The sequence below is a fragment of the Gymnoscopelus braueri genome, assembly GCF_963280865.1.
Source record: "Gymnoscopelus braueri genome assembly, chromosome: 15".
Lineage (NCBI taxonomy): Eukaryota > Metazoa > Chordata > Actinopteri > Myctophiformes > Myctophidae > Gymnoscopelus > Gymnoscopelus braueri.
Window position 1 is genome coordinate 39,478,838 of NC_137620.1, and position 13,608 is coordinate 39,492,445.

General features: G+C 41.4%; 1 protein-coding gene across 1 annotated transcript in view; it reads left to right on the forward strand.

The window, feature by feature from the left end:
- Positions 1-13,608, forward strand: part of nhsl2 (NHS-like 2) — a 202,508-nt gene that overhangs the window by 113,476 nt on the left and 75,424 nt on the right.

The following is a 13,608-nucleotide window of genomic DNA, read 5'->3' on the forward strand; positions in this document are numbered from 1 at the left end:
CTGTAAGTCACCTGGCATTGGTGGCTATTTCAGTTCTCTCTCTCTCTCTCTGGCCTTTCTCAGCCTCTCACCATTATCCTCCTTGTCTTTGTCCCCCGGCATAATCCTCTCTCTCCTCCCACGTTGTTCCTTATGTGTGTATGTATGCACCTCCTTCTGGCTCTCTCCTGATATCTGGGTCTCCTGCGTCTATGACCTATCACTACAGCCTCTCCTCTTGCCTCACACTGTCAGGTGAAAAGGCCACACTGTCTATGAAGCTCATATCTAAAATGCATCATTATCAAACCTACTTAGAATGTATCATAATGGACCGCATAGCTGAGTGGTTTAGGGCTTTTTCACTTCAGTTCATTTTACTATGTACTCAAAACCTTGTTCTAATACTTAAAAGTGTAGAATATTACGAAACAAAATGGGCCTCAGTGGAGTCTAAGACATGGGTTCTTTTTTTTTTTTTTTTATGAAAATGGCGAAAATAGCCAATCTACAAGCTCGATTTATTTTCACTATTTTTAAAGATTTTTATGATGATTTCCACAATTCACCTCCTGGCCACCAGGCACCCCCTGGTGGCCCCTTTTACTTTGAAGACCTGAGAATATTTGTAGATTTTGGGGCGTTTTAGCAGGTGGTCAAACGCTCAAACAAGTCAAACGTTTGACCACAAAACTAAAGGGACTAGAACGTCTCTCTCTGTCTGTCTGTCTGTCTCTCTCTCTCTCTCTCTCTCTCTCTCTCTCTCTCTCTCTCTCTCTCTCTCTCTCTCTCTCTCTCTCTCTCTCTCTCTCTCTCTCTCTCTCCCATATCTTTCAGAGTCATCCGATGGCACCTTTTCTTCCTAAGACTTAATGGAAGCTACATTCCCTTCCCCAAAGTTTAATGGACCATTTTTCTATGGTTGTAAATCTGCCCGGAGATACCCAGAGGCTCACTTCCTCTCTCACTCTCTCTCTCTCTCTTTCCCCCAATCCCTCCATCTCCCCCCCTCCTCTTTTCATGTCACCATGGTTACATAACAGAGGAGTGCGCGAAAGCGAGTGACATCTTCAGTGAGGTGTGTGCGCTTGTGCGTGTGCGAGTGTGTGTTTGCAAACTGCTCAACGTTTAATGAAGGCGTAACCACTTGAACCTCAGCATCCATATTCTTGGGTGAACGTTGTCCAAAAATGGCCGTTCTATCGTACATGCTATATTTATATATATATATTTGGCGAAGAGTTTTTGGTGTAGAGGGAAAAGAGCCAACTGAGGTCCAATTCAGTGTAGGGCAGTGGTTCTCATACTTTTTCGTGTCAAGGACCCCCAAAATTATATGTATTTGGCCACGGACCCCCCATCTGAAAAGGTTTCCTCTCTCTCCCTCTCTCCCCCTCCCCCTCCCTCCGTCTAGTATCAGGTATCATCCTGAGCTGACACAGTGTTGTGTTTGACCTCCAGCATGACCCCACACACTGAGGTCAGAGTACCTCATGCAGTGAACCCCAGAGATAAATGTTATTACTCAGACATTACTCAGTGGAATGCTCTGCCAGCACATTCCCTTCCCCAAAGTTTAAAACTGATCTTAAAAATCATGGCTTCGTTTAAACACTAATTGGACGTAGATGAACTCATCCCCTGGCCATGGACTGCCCCCCTTCACTGCAGATGGCTCACTGGTTTGTTGTGTCCCCCCCCCCCCCCTATTCAGTGGTGGAAAAAGTACTCACACTTTTTTACTTAAGTGAAAGTATCAATACTGCAATATTATAGAAATACTCTGTTAAAAGTAAAAGTCGGGAATTCAAAATGTACTTAAGTAAAATTAAGCAAAATCAAAATGTACTTTTGGAAATAGCAGATCTACAAGCTCACAATGCGTCTTATCGCGACGCATTGTGAGCTGGTAGATCTGCTATTTTCAAATGGCCGAAATGTATATAGGGCTGAAGTGAGTAATGTATGTTTTGTAATAATAATCAAAATCTACAAAGTAATAAATGGTGTAAAAATAGTGGAGTAAAAGTAAAATATTTGGATCCGAGATGTAGTGGAGTAGAAGTAAAAGTATTGAAAATTGTAAGTACTCAAGTAAAGTACAAATACCTCAAAATTGTACTTACTTTCCAACATGCCCCTATTATTGTTCTTTTTGAGTTGCCTTGCTGTTATCACTGTCTTGTAGACCATGCCACACCAGCATTTTTTGCTCCTTGTATACCAGTAGGAGTAGTGTGTAAAAAACCCTCTTGATTTGTGCACTGGATCACTGGAAAGTCTGGATGTCTTAGGGATGCGTTTCAGGAGTTACGGGGTGCATTTCATCCTTTGCAGATGCTCTGACATGAATGAAACTGTCTCTTTTGGGTCTTCTTTGTGCGTGTTTAGCGGTCAGAAAAAGCTGCACACAATCCTTTTGTGAATTCGCCCCAGTGAATGTCAAATTGGTCTGTATTGTACTGTGTGGAGAGAACACAGAGCTTTGGCGTTCACACATTTTCTTTTTTTGGTACACTAGGGACAAAAAAAAGTTTTTTATCCCGTCGCATAGCAACACTTGGTGGAGCGGTTTGCATTTTGACCGGTTCAGAGGAAGTCCTATAGCCTACTGATATGGTCTAATATTAGCCCCTGTGTCTGCATGGCTGTGTAGAAAAAGCTAGAATATACCTTGAGCTCTGTTTCAGTCGGACTGTGCTTTTGTCACAGTGTCTGGTTTGGGTTTATTTGACCTCGGAACCCAGGCTTGCTTCCTCACAAAGAAAGCCTGGGATATGTTGTTGAAGTGAAAAGTGCATAGAATTGGGTGGGATCACTGGCAATATGGGGGTCTAGTCTCCTGTATAGCCAGACGATCAGAAATCTCTGTTCGTCTAGAGAAATATACAGTATACATTAAATGAATTGGCTTGGACGCTGAAGAAAACCACCAGTAACAAACCTATACGGACTTGAGCACCGAGCAGTAGGGGTGTGGGAAAAAAATCGATTCGTATTTGAATCCCGATTCTAATGTTAGACGATTCAGAATCTATTCTCATTTTCCAAAAACGTTTTTTTTTCTTTACCTTTGTGTGTTTACATTATTATCGGTTGATAAAACCTTTACAATTATAAAAGCTACGTAAATGTACTCTGCTTTCATGCCAGCAGACTGGAGTAGATCCTGACCCCAAGAATCGGAATCGAATCGTGAGATAGCAGACGATTCACAGCTCTGCCGAGCAGGCGCACCAGGGTTTCAAACGGTAGAAGCGCATGCACAGTAGCGTTTCAAATGCGGAAGTATTGCAGTCCCAGATTTGACCACCAGGCGACGGCAGCTTCACTGTTTCTACCGCGGTTCTGGGGGCTTGATTCAAACTAGCTAGACAATATTGGATTTTTTTTTTACTTAATCCCTGTGGCACACAAGTGCCAAGCTTTAAAACTTACTTCCAGTCAGTAAATTAATCTCTATTCACATATAATCTAAATAAAGATGGTGAGAATGAATGAGGCCCTTCAGGCCTACTTATGATAATAATGAGTGTGTCAGAGGCTTATCAGGCTACTGTGACCTGAAGTCACAGAGAAAGAAGTTTGAATCCTGCTCATGACCCAGTGCAGTGGTGGAAAAAGTACTCAAATGTTTTACTTAAGTAAAAGTATCAATACTGCAATGTAGAAGTACTCTGTTACAAGTAAAAGTATTCAGGAATTCGGAATTCAAAATTTACTTGAGTAAAAGTACAATAGTATTGGTTTCAAAATGTACTTAAAGTACCAAAAGTAAAAGTACTAAAATGTTTGAAAATAGCAGATCTACAAGCTCACAACGCGTCGCGATGCGAAGCGTTGTGAGCTTGTAGATCAAATAGCCTAGTTATAAAAAAGGGCTAAAGTGGTTAATGGATGTTTTATAATGTAATAATTTATATCTGAAAAGTAACTAGTTACTAAGGTTTTCAAATAATTGTAGTGGAGTAAAAGTACAATATTTGCCTCTGAGATGTAGTGGAGTAGAAGTAAAAGTATGGACAATTGGAGATAGTCCAGGAAAGTAAAAGTACCTCAAAATTGTACCTAAGTACAGTACTTGAGTAAAAATGTACTTAGTTACTTTACACCACTGACCTCGGGTATGTATGTCATCTCTTTAGCCATGTTCTCTCTCTCTCTCTCTCTCTCTCTCTCTCTCTCTCTCTCTCTCTCTCTCTCTCTCTCCCCACTGTATTGTAAAATAAATCAGAAATGTTCTTTATCCCCCCAAAGGCTGAGGAAAACCTCTCAGCCTGAGAGCTCTGCAGAGGAGCTGGAGGGATTCTAATTTATTTTAGTTTTTATATAACTCCTTTTTTTTGTATCACTGATACAGTCTTTGAAAACGGGCCCCCTTTGTTCTGGGCTCACAGAGAATCCTCCAGTCTCCCAGAGAGCTAGTTTACATTTAATCTGAGGAAGACGGCTCGTGGTAAGTGAGACATTTTCTTCAAGATAACGAGGCAGGGGCTTTGATGAAAAACAGCAAAGACCTCAACATCTCTACCACCACCATGGGATAACTTTGGGGACTCTTTAATCCATTTAGACCGGGAAAGCATCTGTGTCATTTTTATGATTTATTTGGGTTATTCAAAAATAGCAGATATACAAGCTCATAGCGCGGCACCGAGTGCCGCGCTATGAGCTTGTAGATCTGCTATTTTTTTTTTATCGTGAAAATTCGTGCAAATATTTGAATATATATATTTTTAAAGGGAACATTTTTTTACTCAAATCTTTGCTTCTGGGGGTCCCTATTACAACATATTTAGAGATGGGGGTCCGCGGCCAAATACATAATGTTTTTGGGAGCCCTTGACATGAAAAAGTGTGAGAACCACTGATATAGAAACATTTAAAAAAAATAAAGTGTTAGGATTTAGATGACATTTGTAGAATCCTCAGAAGCAAAGATTTGAGTTAAAAATGCTTTAAGAAAAAAATATATATATAAACAAATTTTCACGATTTAAAAAAAGAAATAGCAGATCTACAAGCACCCGGTGCCGCTGTGAGCGTGTATATCTGCTATTTTTTGAATAGCCAAAGAAATAAAAAAATTACACGGATTCTTTCCAGTCTAAATGGGTTAAAGACCCTGCAACCTCAGATATTGCAGCAAAACCTCCGCCAAGAGGCGGTACTTTTGCTCAGATTATAGGTGCAGCCCTGATGTAAATCTACTCACCTTGGCACACCAAAGTAGATACAAAATCACATAAGTAATGTTCTCCGGGGATAGTAATGGCCATTATATACAACCATAACAAACTTAAGTGCTGACCGGAACATTCTTCCTCAAAGCAGCGTCCATACATAAGAATGTGACACAGGAAGAAGCATGACTATAGCTGGCTCTGCCCGGTTACTGTCGACACAGCAGACCATAAAGTACTACGGACAGTGGTGGAAAAAGTACTACATTTTGTTTTACTTAACACATACAGTGCCAAGATCGCATCGATGCATTCTTTCAAATCCATCGCTTGAGTGCCAGGATCGCATTGATGCGTTCTTTTGAATTTTCATTGTTTAATCTGTGATCGCACGGCTGTGTTTATTTCTCATCAACACTTTCGTCACACTCACCCGGAGCCGGATGTAAAAAAAAAAAATCATTTCCTGGTCACGTTGTTTTTCTCCGGTGATTTTCGGCCAGAATAAGGAAAAACTAATTTTTTCACACGGTATAAAAGACAAACGGACAGCTCAACTTCTATTTTCTTTGGTCCGGGTGACTAACAGTCATCGTCGTAGTGTATCACATCGTTTTCAGGCCGATCAGCGGGCCGGGAATTGTCGAAAACGTCACATCCTTTGAATGACCGGATATGACATGGGCCTGTTTGGGAGGGGGCGAGCGAGGTGATCAATGTCTGGATGTGCTGCTCTCTACTGGTGGAACAGTCGTAGGTGCTTGACAACACAATCAGAGAATGTATTTGAATGAAAAATTACAAAACAAAAAAAATTAAAAACACGCAAATTGCTGGCACAGGGGTGAGTACATTATGAATAAACTCTGGCAGTCAATGATTAAGTAAAAGTATCAATACTGCAATGTAGAAACACTCTGTTACAAGTAAGAGTCCGGAGTTCTAAATTTACTTGAGTAAAAGTACAAAAGTATTGGTATCAAACTATACTTAAAGTAAAAGAAAGTAGAAAGTTCTCATTATGCAGAATGTCCCATTACACGAGGTATCATAATGTATAACATTTATTAAAATCTTTTGAAAGTAGCAGATCTACAAGCTCACAACGCGTTGCATCGGTTTGTATGAAAATTGGACGTACTCCAGTAAATTTAAAGTACCTCACAACTGTACTTAACTTAATAACTTGGATACTTTCCACCACTGCTCACTAGATGCACTTTTTGACCATTAGTATATCCATCCATTGTTTGTTTTCTAAGGAGATGGTGTTTGTCATTCCAGTCTCGCGTTGCCAGACGTCAGAGTTCTCTGCCTACTGATACATCTGGTGAATAAATTACAGTCATACATGGACAGCTGGCGGCCCGGGGGCCACATGCGGCCCCCACCTTCACTTAATGCGGCCCGCAGGTTAATATCAGAATACTGATTTATTATCGATTTCAGCTGTTTACAATTCCAAACATGCAAACATGACCCGCTTTAATTTCTTCAGTCTATATTAGTAGCTTAATGACTAGTATTAAAATTCTATATCTTTTTTATGTACAATGTATTTGTATTTAATTTCATAAAGTTAACATAAGTAGGCCTATAAATAAATGCATCTGAAATTAATTGCTACTTTTGTGTGACATAGAATGGCGAATTTAATTTACGGGAAAAGTTAAATTATGGAGATAAAAGGTGTCTGCCCTCCGACAGTATATGCAATGTGGCCCTCTGGAGTGAGTGTGGAAATATAGTGGCCCTCTGGAGTGAGTGTGGAAATATAGTGGCCCTCTGGAGTGAGTGTGCAAATATAGTGGCCCTCTGGAGTGAGTGTGCAAATATAGTGGCTCTCTGGAGTGAGTGTGGAAATATTGTGGCCCTCTGGAGTGAGTGTGGAAATATAGTGGCCCTCTGGAGTGAGTGTGGAAATATAGTGGCCCTCTGGAGTGAGTGTGGAAATATAGTGGCCCTCTGGAGTGAGTGTGGAAATATAGTGGCCCTCTGGAGTGAGTGTGGAAATATAGTGGCTCTCTGGAGTGAGTGTGGAAATATAGTGGCCCTCTGGAGTGAGTGTGGAAATATAGTGGCCCTCTGGAGTGAGTGTGGAAATATAGTGGCCCTCTGGAGTGAGTGTGGAAATATAGTGGCCCTCTGGAGTGAGTGTGGAAATATAGTGGCCCTCTGGAGTGAGTGTGGAAATATTGTGGCCCTCTGGAGTGAGTGGAAATATAGTGGCCCTCTGGAGTGAGTGTGGAAATATAGTGGCCCTCTGGAGTGAGTGTGGAAATATAGTGGCCCTCTGGAGTGAGTGTGGAAATATAGTGGCTCTCTGGAGTGAGTGTGGAAATATTGTGGCCCTCTGGAGTGAGTGTGGAAATATAGTGGCCCTCTGGAGTGAGTGTGGAAATATAGTGGCCCTCTGGAGTGAGTGTGGAAATATAGTGGCCCTCTGGAGTGAGTGTGGAAATATAGTGGCTCTCTGGAGTGAGTGTGGAAATATTGTGGCCCTCTGGAGTGAGTGTGGAAATATAGTGACCCTCTGGAGTGAGTGTGGAAATATAGTGGCCCTCTGGAGTGAGTGTGGAAATATAGTGGCCCTCTGGAGTGAGTGTGGAAATATAGTGGCCCTCTGGAGTGAGTGTGCAAATATAGTGGCTCTCTGGAGTGAGTGTGGAAATATTGTGGCCCTCTGGAGTGAGTGTGGAAATATAGTGACCCTCTGGAGTGAGTGTGGAAATATAGTGTCCCTCTGGAGTGAGTGTGGAAATATAGTGACCCTCTGGAGTGAGTGTGGAAATATAGTGGCCCTCTGGAGTGAGTGTGGAAATATAGTGGCTCTCTGGAGTGAGTGTGGAAATATTGTGGCCCTCTGGAGTGAGTGTGGAAATATAGTGACCCTCTGGAGTGAGTGTGGAAATATAGTGGCCCTCTGGAGTGAGTGTGGGAAATATAGTGGCCCTCTGGAGTGAGTGTGGAAATATAGTGGCTCTCTGGAGTGAGTGTGGAAATATAGTGGCCCTCTGGAGTGAGTGTGGAAATATTGTGGCCCTCTGGAGTGAGTGTGGAAATATAGTGGCTCTCTGGAGTGAGTGTGGAAATATAGTGGCCCTCTGGAGTGAGTGTGGAAATATTGTGGCCCTCTGGAGTGAGTGTGGAAATATTGTGGCCCTCTGGAGTGAGTGTGGAAATATAGTGGCTCTCTCCATCATCAAAGTTGCATCACCCCTGAATTGAGTGAACCGGTAAAAACTGTGGAATGTTTGCACTTTATGGATGTGAGGATCCGCAAAATCAGTAATGCTGTGTGTGTGTGTGTGTGTGTGTGTGTGTGTGAGCGAAGCTGGGCGCGGGGAGGGGGGGGGGGGGATCTTTGTCACACAGCTAGCGCCTCCTACTGGCTGGGGCAGCGCCTGTCACTGAGGGGGTTTTGAACGGGAGGAGGAGGAGGATGGAGGCCCTATGCGCCTCCCGGTGGAGGCTCCTTATACTGGCAGGTGTTGCCATCAGGGTCACGACAGCAGTGGCGACGCAGAAATGTGTGGGAAGGAATTAATTGGCATAACGACTAAATTGGGAGAATAAAAGGGTAAAAATAGGCCTAATTGGATGCTGAATAAATAAAATGGAAGGGAAAAGCTCAGCTGTGTGGCTGTGTGATTAAAGAAAAGCCGGTTTGAGTTGAACCATAATAATTTGGCAGCCTTGGACATCAGACATGATGTGGTGTTGTTGTAGCTTCATTTATATACGTAGGTTATTTATAGCGTGTTGGGAGATGTACTGTATGTCTGTGGGGACAGAGCTGTCTCAGTCCATACAGACACAGACTAACAAACAACAGTCTGCGCATTAATACATTGTGTGCAATCGTTCTTGTTAGCGCCGTTATGCAAAGTGATATAGCACTTTGGTAAATGATACACAATGGTATCATTTACAAAAGGTTGTTTGATCTTTCCTACACTTCTCTCTGTGTGATTGCATCACTCCCTCCCTCCCTCCCTCCCTTCTTTCTCTCTCTCTCTCTCATCCACCACCCTGCATCTCTCCTGGCAACTCCTCCAATGCTTTGATGTACTTTTTATTTATTTATCTTAATTCATTCAACCCATTTGGGTTGTCTGTGTCATTTAAAAAATGTTGCCATTATTTTATACTTTGGGCTATTAAAACATAGCAGATCTACAAGCTCTGTTATCTTAACACATCGGGTGCCAAACACGGTCTGAACCGTGTTTGCGCAGAGTAGCGGTCCGGTGCCGAACACGGTCCAGACCGTGAAATATGTCTTTTTGTTTTTTTCGTTTTTCTCCACACGGGCGGGGCTAGAGCAGCTCTGGGAGTACCCATTGTGATCTTGAGAAGGATAGGCCAGATAGATCACCGGAAAAAAAAACATGGCTGCCATCCACTTCCTGTCTATTTCCTTCTTTAAAACACCTATATCTCCGAATCTGTTTCCGGTGGGGAAAACCGGTCATGCGCGATGCGCGATCCCCCCCCATTGTAACTCGCGAGTGAAATGTTATCGTTCCAGGCTGTAGCCAGGGTCATCGCGCAACATGAATGGATGTTTTTTTTTACATGGATTTGCTCCTCGTGGAGTCTAGAGCTTTAAACAGCAAAGCGCAGTCAATGGGGAGAATGCTGGCACCCAACGTAAGTTGTTATGAAAAAATGCTGGCACCTGATGTGTTAAAAAAAAAGCTAAACATTTTAACTCAAATCTTCTGCTGGGGATTCTACAAAATGATATGTATTTGCACATTTTAAAAGTCTTAAAGTCAACTTTCCTTGCGTTCAGAAAGCTACACTATGTGCAAATAAAGCCTGACTTTCAACTATTCCTCTGTAATAGATGATTCTGTCTGACGTACATTCTTCTTTAATGTTTGTCAGGCCAAGGACCCCTTAGCTCCAACCACTCGTATCTTTTACATGATCATTATGTTTTAGTTTTGAGTGGACTTTGTCCATCACATCAAATAAATAATCCCCCATCTACTTCCACTTGTAGCTTTTACACAGACATTCAATCACTCAATAGCATTCCGTGCTTAAAGATGGTCTGCCTTTCAATTGATGATTCATGAAATAACAAACACACTTTAAGAGCCTGTGCTCTTATCACCCACGTACTCGAGCAAACAGAAAACAAGAATCTTTCAATCATATGGACATGGAAACACTTTCACCGTCGCCCTGCGTCTGCCTCCACTATTCTTCTTACAAAGGCACTTGGGACAGAATACACAGTGGAATGGCTGTTTCTTATTTCCTCAATGTCAAAAATCTGTCTGTGCAATATAAAGGATTGGCACAGAATTGATCAAACATCTAAAGGCGTAAAGGCAACTTGAAACAGACACTAATAAGTCACCATAATGGACATAATATGTCTATTGTTGTCCATGGACAACAGGCAACCTGTCTTGATGAGAGTGTCATTGTTCTAGACTCTAGATAATCCAATGTAATGATGATGAGAATATATTTGAACAGCCACATCTAGTGGAAAAACACGGAAAACACCAAAAGTCGTCAAAGTCGTCCTTGGCAGCAGTGAATGAGTTAAAGTATAGATCCTCCCAAAAATACTTAAGTATTGTAACAAAGTACAAAGTACTACTTCATTGCATTAACAAAATCTGTGTCCATACCTATTGTGAAGAAACCCTGGGGAGTGGCAAGTCAGCCATTGTATCCCGGCTGTATACAGGCATCAATAGAACATGATCTATTCCGTGTTTGGGATTTGAGACTAATGAATGAATGAATGGATCAATATTAATTCATTTTCTGACATAGACAAGCCTTGCTACGGACACATGTGTCGCATTGTGAGCTTGTAGATCTGCTATTGTTTTTGTTTTTGTTTGTGCTTATATAATGACAAAACAGGGACGCTGAAAGTGGTTAACCACTTTGTCACGGTCACAGACTTGATTGTAGTTTCTAGTTTTTTTTATTTCTATGTATTTTGTTCCCTGGTCTAGTATTCTTGGTTCTCAGTTTCTGGTTGCCCCAGCTGTATCTGATTCGTAATCACCCCTCATTTGCATATCAGTCTTGTTCCCCAGTCAGTCCTTGTTGAGTCATTGTATCCTGTCACATGTTTTAGTTTGTCATGTTCTTGTTCTTGTTGTGTCCTGTATTAAAACACCCAATAATGGCTTTTGAACACCACCTTGCCTGGCTGTCCTGCACTTGGGTTCTCACCTCACCAGCACTTAAACCCCATATGGTTGAGTGGAGTCCCTCAGGGCTTTGTGCGAGTGTATTTTCAGTGTTCTGTTATCGTGGGTGTGGGAGCGGGTATCTGAAAACTTATGATCTGTGAATTATTTATTTACACTTTTGTTTTGTAATAAGGTTTTGTAGTTTGACAGTGTTTGGTTGGCTATTTTGATGGTATTGAATTTGGAACTGTGCATGATGCAACTGTGCATAATTGTTTTCTGCTGTAATCAAGGGATTTAGAACAGCTGCTTCGATGAAGTACAGGTGTGATTATAGTCCTGTAATAATGAGCCAGGGTCACAGTAACCTGAGTCAGTACAAGTGGGTTCAAGTTGAAAAGACAGTTCTGAGGATAGACCAGAAACATATTTCTTACCGTGTTCGTTTGATTGAGTTTACACCTTTTTGGGAAACAATTTTAGTTTGAATAAATGAAGAAAATGTACTTTGGAAGTGGACTCTATTCTTTTAGAAACGCGTAAGATTAATTTTAGGATTCTTTCCCCCTACAGTGGGGAAAGCTTTCGCTCGATCGACAAGCTCACAGCGGTGTGAGCTTTTCGATCTGCAATTCTCAGCGAAAGCTTTCCTGTCTGGATACATTTGATGTTCTGTCTCTCTCTATGTCCCTCTCTGTCTGTCTGTCTGTCTGTCTGTCTGTCTGTCTGTCTGTCTGTCTCTGTTTCTCTCTCTCCAAGTTTTCATATTCTCAGCTGTCATCTGTTTGTTATTCCATCACTCATTCTCTTTCTTCCATATCTCCCTCTCCTCTGTCCTTCTTCTCTTTCGTCCTCTGATCCTTTCTTCTACTCATGCTCCATTCTCTCTGTCTCTGTTTTCTATAAAACATGGCTATGGTTATGACTGAGGTGCCGTTTACACGAGGACGGTCTCTACAGAAAACGGCAAAATAAAGTATCAGATGTGCCGTCCGTTTAGACGACAACGGTGTTATCAGGGGTTGAAAACGCAACAAAGTGTAACCACCTTCCAGGGTGGAGAACTTTGAAAACGCTCAACCTCGCGTCTCCATCTAAACGTGCAATACAGGGGAATCCGCAGAAGTGTCTCACGTAGGCTCTCGTCCAGAGCCGTAGAACCACTATTGCCAGACCCTGTGAGAAAAATAAGCAGCCAGTTCTATGAAAACAAGCCCAAAAGAAGCGACTAGGCTACATGAGCACTATACAGTACATTGGCTATTTGAAAATAGCAGATCTACAAGCTCACAAAGCGTTGCATTTGCGACACTTTGTGAGCTTGTAGATCGTCTATTTTCAAAAAGATCTTGAAAAGAAAAAGTGAAATAATATTTGTAATATATATATATATATATATATATATATATATATATATATATATATATATATATATATATATATATATATATATATATATATATGTTTGTTATTCATAAGGGGGCTCTGACGATAAATACAATAATTTGACATGCACATGTTTGAGGACTGTTTAAACAATGATAATAATAAAAAAAATACCCTTTAAAAACAATCCCAAAAAAAACGCAACGCGCAACTATTTTTACAAGCAACTTTACAGGAAAAACAAGCCCACGGTCGCTTATAATAAGCGGACATGGCAACCCTAAGTTCAACCACGCTGTTCTGCGTGTATGTAAATACAAGATATATTTAAAGAAGGTAGGGTCATCTACGTCATTTTCGCTATCATGCAATTCCAGCCGGCAGATTCGTCGCACCATGGGAGCCAGACTGCAGCCGTGAGTTCAGTGGAATGCATTGGAGTTAATGAGAGCCCAGTGGATCAGCTCATGAACTAAATATATTTCTGAATGACTGAGACCTTTGTAAAGTAATTGCTTCTGGAAAATAAAAGAAGACATATCACACATTGTTTTCTGCTGTGTTGCTTTTCGATGTGTCCACTGCATAAGTTTATTGAGCTATCTAAAGAGCACAAAGTAGGCGATACTGCCGAGACAGAAACCAGTGTTGCCATGTCCACTTATTATAAGCGACTTTGGGCTTATTTTTCTGTGAAGTTGCTTGTAAATATTGGTAGTTGCGGGTTGCGGTTTTATGGGCTTTTTTCTAAAGTGTAGTTGATTATTTGGACTTGGGCTTCACAATTTAAAAAATATTTTAACCAGTGGTTCTTAATTATGTTTATGTCATGGACCCTCAAATTAATATGTAGGCTATTTGTCCTAACCCCCCATCTGAAATGTTTT